Source organism: Ictidomys tridecemlineatus, chromosome 9, assembly GCF_052094955.1.
Source record: "Ictidomys tridecemlineatus isolate mIctTri1 chromosome 9, mIctTri1.hap1, whole genome shotgun sequence".
In the NCBI taxonomy this organism is placed as follows: Eukaryota; Metazoa; Chordata; class Mammalia; order Rodentia; family Sciuridae; genus Ictidomys; species Ictidomys tridecemlineatus.
In genome coordinates this window covers 144,157,040-144,169,382 of record NC_135485.1, presented here as the reverse complement: position 1 = coordinate 144,169,382, position 12,343 = coordinate 144,157,040, and positions in this window count along the sequence as shown.

The following is a 12,343-nucleotide window of genomic DNA, read 5'->3' as shown; positions in this document are numbered from 1 at the left end:
TTTGTAATGACCCACCATCTCTAAAGTGGTTTCCTCCCTTTGTGTTTTCCCTGCCTCTCTTTGTTTTAATCCTTCATTTTTTTTCTTTCCAAGATTATTGTAATCCACCCTCAGTTGCTGATTCTGCCCTACATATGAAAGAAACTTGTGTTAGCTGTGTGACCAAAATTCCTCTCAAGATAAACTTACCATTGGAAGGATTTAGTTGGGCTCATGATTTCTGAGTTCAGTCCATGATTTCTGAGGGGCTGGTGGAAGAAAGCTGCTCAGCTCATGGCACTGGGAAGGAAGAGGAAATAAATCCTTCCAGGGCAAGTCACAAGTGCCCAGCTTCCTCCAGCTAGTTCCCACCTCCAAGTGGTTCATTCAGCTGATGGACTAATCCACTGATGAGGTCAGAGCTCTTCTGATCCGATCATTGCCTGAAAGTCAATGCTGACCATTGCTACATGGGGACCCTGCTTTCAACCCTTGAGTTTTGGGGCTGCATTCCAGATTAAAATCATGACAAACTTCCTCAGTATTTCTTTTCTTTCTCTCTCTCTCTTTCTTTCTTTCTTTCTTTCTTTTTTTAACTGGAACCTAAATGTTATAGCTGTTAAGACATTTTTTGTGGTTTTATGAAGCATATATAATAATACAGAAAAAAATTGCAAAACAAAATTGTGCAGATTTTCATAGATGGACAAATATATCACAAAGTGAACATATGTGAACATACCATCAGGTTGAAATGTCCCGCATGGCCAGAACAGTGCCTCTTCATGCCCCACCTCACAAGCCCAGAGCTCATCCAACTATTTTGTTCATTTTGTTTGTATGGGATTCTCGTTGTTTATGGGTGTTCTGTATATATCATGCATATTAACTCTTGTTTGTTGCATTAGTGACTGTGCTAGTCAGCTTGTTGTTGCTTTGAACAAAATATCTGACAATAACAATTAAGAGGAAGAAAAATTTATTTGGGACTCATGGTTTCAGAGGTTCAGTCCATGGTGGGCCAAATCCATTGCTCTGCACCTGAAGTGAGGCAGAACATCATGGTGGAAAGGAATGGGAAGGAAGTATGCTCAACTCAAGGCAGTCAGGAAGCAGGGGTGTGGGGGGTGGGGGTGTGGGGGGATGGGGTGATGGCGGGAGGATTATATTATATATTCTATAATATAATTCTATAATTATATTATAGAATATAATTCCCAAGGGCACTGCCCCCACTACTTCCTCCACCTGTACTCCACCTGCTTACAGTTACCACCCAGTGATACAGTCAAATTATTAATCCATCAAATGGATTAATCCACTGCTGAGACTGTGGCTTTCCTAATCTAATCATTTCACTTCTGAACATTCCTGTATTAACACAGGAGCTTTGGGAGGACACGTCATATTCAAACCATAACAATGGCAAATCCTTTATCCTTGTTGTTGCTCTTTTTATCCTTGGTACTCTTTAATGATCACACATTTACAATTTTGAGTCATCACTCTGTTCCTGTGGGGTGTGGTCATTATTCTGAAAAGGTAATCCCAGAGTAAGGTGATGCCATCTGCATCCTCTTTTAGGTATTTTCTCCTGTTCCAATAGTGTGAGGACATTCTTGTATAGTACACTCTAGAAACTATATTATCTTAAAAATCACAATTAGATCTATAAAATCTACCCCAAACTTATTTTTTTTAGTCAGATTTCTTTCTTTGTGGATCTCCAATTGTCCTGCACCATTTGTTGAAAAGACCATCTTTTTCCTCACAGCTACTTAATGCCAAATTCATTTTACATCCTGACTCTATATATTCAAATCTGTTTCTGGGCTCTGTATTTATGAGTTTTCTGTCTATTTTTACAGTACACTCTCTTAATTACTATAACTTCATAATAGATCTTAAAATAATTAGAATAAATCCTTCAATATTTTTGTTTCTCAATATTTCCTTGATTTTTCTTAGTTATATATTATAATGGTAAATTTGAATTGTCAACTTCATTGGATTAAGAGATGCCAATGATGAAGAGGTTTCTGGGTGTGTCAATAAGGGTTTGTCCAGAAATGATTGGCATGTGGGTTAGCCAATTGAAATGGAGATCCTCCCTAATTGTGGACAGCAACTGTCCAGTCTAATAGGATGATGATTTGACTAGAATGAAAGTTGGACGAACACAGAAGCAGCAAAGGTTGATTCTTCTTGAAGGGGTTATTGATTGCTGCAGAGAGCTCTGAGGATGTCAGACTCTTGCCTCTTTACTCTTCCAAAGCAGACTTTGCCAGTGATTCCCCAGGGAGTTTCCAGAAGCCTTCTATCTCAGACTAGGGTAGAACTGTTGATCCCTCTTGCTCTGGGGCTTCAGCCTCTTGGCCTGTGCAGCTACTGGTTCCTCTGGCTCTCCAGCCTGCAGCCGGCCACTGTGGACTATCCAGCTTCTGGTGGCATAAGCCAACCTAATAAATCCCCTTTTTCAAAATATGCTTCCTGTTGATTCTGTTCCTCTGGGGAACCCTGAATAAAACACATGTTATATATCAACTTTAGATCAATTTAAATTTTGACTGAAATTGCTTATTTATATAATTGTTGGACAGACTGACAGCTTTATACAATTGAGTCTTTTCAAATAAGAATATGTTATATTTCTCCATTTGTTTAGGCCTTTTAACATTTTTATTAGTAGCATTATTTACTTGCATAGAGGCCTTAGAGGTCTTTCACATCTATCACTAGATCAATTCTTTCTCCTTTGAAATATTTCAAAACTCAAAGGAGGAGTTGATAGATAGATGGATAGATAGGTAGATATTTAATTATGCAAATATTTGTGGATTGTGTTTAGAAAGAGAATAAATTCTGTATTGAGTGCTACATTTTGCAATAACAGGTTAATTACAATAATTCATTTGCAGGCTTAAATATTCAAGGTAAACAGCTGTAAAATCTTCAAATAATGATAGTTTTGTTTATTTATTTAAATTATATCTATTCTATTTCTTTTTCTTGTTATACTGGTATAGCATAAACATCTGTTAAAAGAGAATACATTCAAGTAAAACTCAAATTCAATAGACATATTTGGATATTCAGGTAAATAAAAGCATAAAACAAAATATTTATGTGTGCATGATCATTTCACTTATATTCTCTAATGTCAATTAGCCAGTTTGAGGTGGATATTGATATTGAAGAACAGTTCAGTCAATTATGATGCAAATATGGGGAGTAAAATAACTGCATTGTGTTTTCAGTAAGAAGACTCTGGTGAGAAAAACGGAATTATAGATACTCTTTAAACAACAAACAATAAAAATAATCTAACTGGCAGCGATTACTAGATGCCAGTTATTCATGAAGCATGGTTCCTCTACTTTACATCAATTAGATCTCCTAATGGTTCCTAAGGTAAGTTATTAATATAATTTTCAATTACAAATCTTAAAAAATTAAGCACAAGGAGAGTACGTAATTTGTTCAAGTAAGTCAGCTAGTAGGAATCAGGGTGAGGGTCCCACTGAAGGCAGATCTGTCTTAACTGCTGTGGTCTGAGCACTTCAACATGACATCTCTAGCCTGCAGTAACAGGAGGGGCTTGTCTTTTACAAGCTCAGTCTTTCTTCCTTGAGGTCCTGGACACACTGGGTCCCAATGGGATCAACTGATGCCTCTGGAGATTTTCATGTATGTGAATACTGTGACCACTGTACAGCTATTCTCCAGGGATAAGCATCTCTCTTGCCATTTATTCAGCAAAGAGGACTGTCTCCAGGTCCTGGAGATGTAGGAGCTTCCATTCTAACAGGAGAAGAGAAGTGAAAGAGAAGAAAACAAATGCAGTAGTACTGTGGAAAGGTTAAGAGCATGGGAGTCTGGTCCCACTGCTTTCCAAATGTGTCATTTGGGGAAAATGTACCCTTGTTATTTTCTCTGTAAATTGAGGAATATAATAGTACCCACCTCTTTGAGGTGTTAGAAGATTCCAATGAATGAATATTTGTGGAGATCTCAGAACTGTGCTTCATGGCACATCAGCACTATGAAGTCATGTTAAAATTTTAGAAGTATGTTATTGAGTATTTTTAAAACAATTAAGATTAAGAAAATTGGCTTTTATGGTAGTTAAGGAGGAGAGACTGGCATTTTAGGAAAGGAATGATGATGGAAGTTACCCATATGACCTTTCTTAAAAGCAAAGTCCTGAGCAAAAGTGAGGACAGGAGCCCTGAGGAACCTGGCGTGGAATCTTCCAGGCCATGGAAAGAGCAGCCCCCAGGGTCTGGGGCAGAGGGAGAACTGGAAGAATGGCAGGCTGGGTGCAGGGTCTGGGGAGCGGGAGAGAGATGAGGTGTAGGGGCTGCAGCTGACCCCACAGGACGCCAGGGTAAAACCTGTTCTGTGTGGGGAAGGAGGGCTTGGAGCAGGAGACGCTCCATGACCTGACTCTCTCCGTGCCCTTTTCCTATAGCCAACTCTGGGGCAGAGGACACTGTTGTCCAAGGTCAGAAGGGAGGGAACCCACAGGAGTTCTTGCTTCTCCGTGGGGAGGAGAGGTAGGCTGGCCTGTACTGAGGGGCGGAACTGGGGAGTACTGACAGATGTTTCTATTGAAACCTGAAGCCCCTAATGAGCTCTTCCTGTGGTCCCCATCACCTACACCCAGACTCACTCCTTTGACAATCTTTCTCTTCCCAGGAGATGGGAACTCCCTTCTTTCAAAGGTGGAGTGGGATATCCCAAACCATCCCCTACTGCTGTCTCTCCCGAATGCTGTGTATCTCTCCATCCCGAGTCACCGGGGTCCACCTCTAAACCACCGCCTGGTCTCCACCTGTCCTGTTCCTCCTGAGTCTAATCCTCCGTTATTGTTTGCCCAGATTATTGAAAATCATCCTTGGGATTTTCCTCATTCCTTTATTGCCTGGAACAGGAAGAGAGAGGCACCTCCTTGGGTATCCATCCCGCGCTCTTCGCCCACCTCAGCCCCCAGGGCCTGCCAGCAGGGCCAGGTGCTGCCCAGGACTGCGCAGCTCTCCATCTTGCCCACCCGTCTGCTCCCCCTCTGGCTTTCACGGCCTGTCCCCGGGGCACCCCAGGCACAGTCTCAGGCCTGGGGGCTCTCTGAAGTCAGCTGTCCTGGGAGTCCACGGGACCAGATCTCGTGCGTCTTGGGATCCTTACTCTAAGTGGCTTTGGTGATGCTTCCTCCAGCAAAGATCCAAAGATCCAGCAGCTTAGCTTCCATACACTCTCTGCTTTCTCACTTCCACGTTTTATTTTATTTTTTTAGCATTTATCACTGCCATTGCCTAATAAAGTGCATTTTGTAAATTTTGTGGTTTACTGTCTGTGTTTACCATTAAAATCGAGACTCCATCAGGCCAAGAATTTCTTGTGATCATAATACTACATTGCAATAATGCCTGATATGATAGAGATTCTTAATGATTATTTATTAACACATTGAAAAAAATTTATGATAATGGACCCAACTTCCTAAAAAAATCCAGGCAGTGAGTGATAAAATCATATCTTTTATTATCAGATAAATGTTCTATTTTTCAGTTTGAGCAAGAGATACGAAAATTTAAAAATATATATGTAAGTTTGGGGCTGGGGATGTAGTTCAGTGGTAGAGCAGTTGTCTACTATGTATGAGGCACTGAGTTTGATTCTCAGCACCACATATTAATTAATTAAAGGTCCATACACAACTAAAAAATAATTTTAAAAAGTGTAAGTTAATATCTGAATATAAACATAACAAAACAATCATTCGATTAAGTTAATGTTTATAAAATATTCATAAGCCCCAGGTCTTTTGCTGAGAGGAGATAAATATAAAAGTAATTAAGCTAAAGTGTACATAAAGAATTCAGAATTTGTGGTTTTAAGTTTTTTTTTTTAATATTTGATGCAGGCCAACAATGGAGTAATTTCACTTGCTTGCATAATCCCATTTTGTATTTTCACAACAGTGTCACATGCTACATTAAAACACAGGCTTAAAGTATACCTTCTCCACTCTTCAGTTTTTGCATTTGACCATATTATTCTTCTTCCTGGACCTCATTTTCTTGTTTTTATAACCAAACAGAATTACTGAGCACATTCCCTGCATTAACATATGCAAGCTGCTTGGCACAGTGATTGTGAAATCACCTACTATGCATTTTAATTATATTAATAACTATTTTTACATATATTTCTAATAAATTAAGTTTAGTAGCTGTAACAAGCAAAGAAACTTATGAGGACAGCTATAATATGAACCCATAATCAGAAGATTATACTATTGAAAACACACATGAAGGTTTGGCAGCCGGGAACGGAAACACCTCCACTTTGGCAGGGATGTTAATTGTTACAATGTTCAGGAAAAATGTGGCCCCAGGTATCAGGAGACTTAAGTAAGAACCATAGAAGATACATTCAGGGGTCACATAAACTCCGAGAATGGAGAGTTTGATCAGAAAAAAAAAAAACCTCACAATAAAGTTAATAACATAAACAGGGAGGTTTGAGGAAGTTTCAGTACAAGAGCTAAAGCCGTGGTCCTGATCTTCCAGATAAGAGGGCCAGTGAAAACATTTTAGAGATTTATTTTCTTACTGCTCTAATATCTCTACTGGAAAAGGAGGATATTGAAGGAAAGTAGAACCTTTGAACAATGAACAGCAAGTGCCCAAGTGTTTGGTGACATAATATTGAACTGGTGACAACATGTTTAAAAAGTAAACATTTTACAAAACATTACAAAGGAAAAAAATGACAAAAAAAGTCAAGGCTAACTAGATTAAGTAAGAAAGTGAAGCAAACACATTTCATGCTTTGCACTTTGAGTTACTGCAGTCTTGGGGCATTTATAAGTACAAGGGATCAGGGTGATAGGGGTCTTTATTTCAGGGCATGTGATCATAAGTAACAACAGTTAGAAACCCACAAATGTTGCAGAAAGTTTTATTACAGTTCAATGTAAATTTAAAAAGTAAAAAATAAAATAAGCAATTCTATATGGAGGAGTCGAGTCAACTGAATCAAAACCATTAATTTGATTTTGAGAAACTAAATTGAATTATTGAGTGCAGTAATTTAATCCAGAATGGCTGTTCCTGTATAAAGAAATTATTCTCTCTTTTAAGTAGCGTATTTCCCATTAATTCACATTCCTTCCTATTTTGTGCATATAAATTTCATAATGCTGAAGATATTGTGTAACTTTACTTTCAATTGATGTTTATTTCTAGTAGCAAGTAATTAAACGTAAAACAAACATTTGTTTGGGATACTGATGTTTCCTTACTACACATGGGAAATCTGTAATAACAGAAGCTTATTCTTACAAGTTGCGTCAACTGAAAATTTCAGTTTAATTAAATGCAGATGGTTTGAACAAGATTAAAATGTTTATCTTTTATCATTTTTGTTTATTAGAAATTAAACCAACTGCTTATCAGCTTGATATTCTTCCTTCAAAGTATACATTTGAATAACAAGCTATTATAACATAATAGGGACAGATGGATGTTTGCACCTAAACTGAATGATATATAATTTTAATGGTCATTTCTCTCCCTTTCCAAAGTCTATGCTGGCATTTTTCCAATTTGCATCTCCTTCATTAGCCCTCCATGAATTGCCCACATGACAGTTATTTGATTTAACCAATTCAAAGGCTTCCTACTGAGAATGTAATCAAGGTCTGCTGATTCAACATCATACTGTGGAGAAAAACTGTTGCAAACTGTATTATCTCTCAGTATATCATTAAGAACATTTGGACCTTAAAGTTTGATAAAACTTGACACTTTTTCAATTAAAACATCCAAGTAGGTAAAGATTTACCCATTTATGATGAAAATACTGAGCCTTGACTATTTGCTTAGGAGATAAATGATGCGGACTGCCTTATTTCATGTAACTTGAATTTTGGAGGTGGAGGAAATATTTACCAAAGTACAGTTATAATACAGCTATGTAATAACTCTAATTAAACTAGTTTTTTTTTTTTGGGGGGGGTTTTGTTTGTTGTTCTTGCTTGAGATTTTGGGCACTGTTCCATGATTCTACACATTTCTAGCAATTAGATGTAATAACTGAGATGTCCCTAAAACGGCAACTGTATGCTTATTATCCATTGAAAGGGAACAACCAGAGATGATAAAAATGATTTACATATATATACCAACCCCCTATACAAATAACATCTAAAAATAGAGTATCATGGAAGTATCCTTTTCTTTTGCATTGATTAACATCAAGTACCAGATGTGTAATCCCAGCCTTGAGTTCCTCTCAAGTACAATCTGCTTTCTTTCTAGGCCTTCCTTCAGCTCATCGTCCAAAAGCTTCATTATCTGCATCAGCAGAAAGGGGACTGCAGCATCCCTCAAGGAGAAGCAAGTCTTCCGTTGAGGGTCTGGCTCAGTCTGGAAACTGCACAACTGATCAGAAGGCGTTAAATTCAACCTGTTTCCAACATTCAGAAAATACTTAGAGAAAGACGAGGAAGTGGCATCACCAAGAATAACCAAGGACGCTATTTTCAGACCATAATCTGAGCTTGCTCACATTTTGAGCACAATTATAATGAAATGCAATTGAATCTGTAGCAGAACCATTTTTTTTGTTTCCTGTATGAGCCCAGACTATCCTAACCAGAAGCTTCGACAGAATATTCGTTCTAGTGATTCATTAAGAAATTATAATTATTTTAAAATATCAAACTAAGGAATCTTTAAAAAGTCTCAAAACATAGAGAGAGAACACTGTAAGATCCAGAATGATATATAAACAGACAAATGGATCAAAATATAGATATATTTGAATACTTAACTTCTGAGAAAAGTGGTATGGAAATCAAGGGAAGCATCAGCTTTCCAATTAGTACTCCCAGAAAGGTAGATGTAGACTAGAAAAATACATAAAAGTCAGTCCCATCTTTCATACTGTTGAAAAAAATCATTTGTTGAATTTTAGATTGCATTATAGATACAAAAGGATTACTGCATAAAAATTATCTCCTACAATAATAAAAGAGGATTTTTTATGAACTTTGGGAGAGTTCTTAAACAGAACAAAGGATGTACCAACATTAACAGACTGGTAAAGTGGGCTACCTTAAAGTTAAAAAAGCATCATATGGGGCTAGAATTGTGGCTCAGTGGCAGAGCGCTTGCCTAGCATGTGCAAGTCACTGGGTTCGATTCTCAGCACCATATAAAAATAAAAAAAATAAAAATAAAGGTATTGTGTCTAACTACAACTAATTTTTTTTTTTAAAAAAAGAATCATGTATCCTAAGTGTAGTTTAAAATTCAAGACTCTCATGATTAGAATTCTTCATCAATCACTTTGGAGATTATTTTTGTGGATCTATTTAATTTGGACACACATACATATATTTAGCTCATAAGAACAACATCACTTTTTTATGATAGAAATGCATGCACCTGTATACAAACGGCAGGTGGGATGTATCCAGAGAACAGAGTAAGGGTTGATGAGGAAAAAAGCAAAGTGTGCACAAGTAGATAAAGAACAGGGCTGGTAATTTAGATTCTTTAGCTCTGTATATAAATAAAACATCAACCTAGACTTTCATAAGAAAAACTGAATTTCAAAGTAATGTTAATCATACCTCCCCAAAGTGTCAACAATTAGACCCCTGCTGGATCTCGAATATTATCATTTAACCTCTCCCTGAGTTTCAGCACCTCACACATCATATGTGGAAGGTGCTTTGGTATGTTTGTGTGCACTTCATCTTTGAGAAGTGCACATGTTTCTTTTAATTTGCTTTAAAGAATCAGTGATTTGTTGGTAGTCAAAAGAGTAATATTTTATTCTTTTGTATGTTAGAGTGTAACATTGCTATCCTCAAATCTAAAAAAAAATGGTCTAAATGTAAAAAAACATTTAAACTTTGGATAGAAAATAAGAAAAGTTTTATGAGAATGTTCTCCCTCATCCAAGTTCAGAGCACTGTCAAAACCTTGCTTCCTTGCCTTACAGGGTGTTGGCTTGAAATGACCCAGGGTTACCATTCAAATGGAAAGGCCTAGCCGTCTGCTATCCTGCAAGAGCAAAAATATTTGAACCGCTTTTCATGGTATAATGAGATGGTGAAACATAGGGTTCCCCCCAAAATTCACATGTTGGAGCTCTAACCTCAATATGGTGGTCTCAGGAGATAACTCATTGGGAATTAATAAGGTTTAGATGAGGTCATGAGGCTACAATCTGCGTAACATGATTGGTGCCCTTGTGGGAAGAGGAAAAGACATCAGCCACGAGACAATATGAAGGTGGCTGCCTGAAAGAAGGGACTGGGCCCACCAGGAAGTAGACTGAGTTGCTCTTTGAACATGGACTTCCCAGTGTCTAGAAGTATAAGAGATTAACATGACTTTTTTTGGCCACCCTGTCTATTGAATGTTTTTATAACAGCCCTAGATGATTGAGGCAGCATTATATGATAATAAAGAGAGTAAAACACTCTGTCTTTCTTTGAATTTATCTCAATAGCACTGCACCTTCCATATACACATATACATGTACATGTACATAAGTGCTGTTTCTTCTATCAACCTGTGCTCCAAAATGATGCTAAGATATGGGTTTAGTGAAGAAACAGCTTCTCAAATTAGTGTATGTTTTGTGAAAACTTGTGGTCCACGTATCTAGTACAGACTGAATGGGCAGCTATTATTCTATATTAAACATGAAATAAATAATTTCCTTCAGACTTGGACTTTTCTTTCCCTGCCTTCTGCATGGACTTAGTGTGTACTAACATTCTCTGAGCACACAAAGTGCAAGATGTAGTCAGCTTGGCAGAAGTGGAATGCATTCCTCCAGGAGCTCTGAAGAGATGGAGCTGGTTCTCTGCTACCAGTTCATGGGAATGTCTTACGTTTTATTTTTTTAATCCTAAAGCCAATAACAGTTTGGCTGAGATATTGCTTCAAATATAATAATTTATTAATTTGCATGATGTAATTTTAATTACTTTGGGGGCTCTGTGGGTCTTCCAGAAGGAGATGAAATTTCAATGGAACATAGGAAATCAAAGTGTATGTGGAAAGGAAATTTAGAAATGATATTCTAACAGAAGGTAGATTCTTAGTAGAGGCATGATGTACCGGCTTGAATGATATATTTATTTTCACATTCAAAATGGGATAGAATCATCTCATGGACATTTTAAACCCCAAGAGGGCCTGGGGAATAAAGCCCATGGCTGTGCAGCTATTCGAGTAAAAATGATACAGTCTTAGACAGACAGTGGGAATTGTTGGATAAGAATAAGAGTTTGGAGGCTGTGGCTGTGGCTCAGTGGTAGAGCATTTGCCTAGAATGTGTGAGGCACTGGATTTGATTCTCAGTACCACATATAAATAAATGAATATAATAAAGGTTCATCAACATCTGAAAAAAATTTAAAAAGATAGGAATTTGTTTTCCCACTTACCTAGTGATGTATAATACACCTCTATAGAACACAGTGCTTAAAAATAGGATTCATACTTACTTCTTACGTACGGCATGAGCTTTGACCAGCAGCACTGGGTAGTTGTTACTTAGAGTTCCTGTAGCTACAGGCCTTTAGTGGCAGGGTGCAGTCATCTGAAGGCTCCACTGAGCTGAGGACTCTGTCGGTCCCTCGCATGGTTGGCCATTGATTCTGCCACTGGGGACCCCAGGCCTTCCTATACGTGGAGCTTGCATGTGGCATTTCCAGTGGCTTCTGCCTTGCACAGTGTGACAACTGGAGTCAAAAACCAAGTGATCCCACAGGATGGTAAGTACCCATCTCCAGGGTCTTAATGTCACTGCACTGGTGTCTGAGAAGGTCCCTCCCAGCGGGCAGTAGAACTGCAACTCAACTCAGCCGGTTTCTTGACTTATACCACTGAGGGACATCAGGCCACATTGAAAATAGGGAACAAGCAGGTATGTATTAAAGACAACAAGGCAGAGGCACGCACACCCCAAAGGCAGGTGAGGATGATAGGTGGTGGGCCCAGGTTGCTCCCTGATTATATGTAGGCTTTTCCTGGGAAGATAAGTGCTAGTTCCCAAGAAAACTTTTATGAAAATCAAGTCTCAGGTTCATCGTTTGATGTTTGGGCTTGAGAATGTCTCTTCCTGCTCAGCAGTCCAGCCGTGTATCTGTCCGTCACGGATGCACCGTGTAGGCTCTTGAGTCTGGTGACATTGAGCTGACGGTGGTTTTGTTCTAGGTGACCTGGTACCAGCACACTCTGGAGGTTTTTGGCTGTCAGGCTCACAGATTCAAGTCTCCACCTGGTCAAGGTCTCCCTAAGATAGGAAGTCCTGAGACAAAAACCTGGTGCAG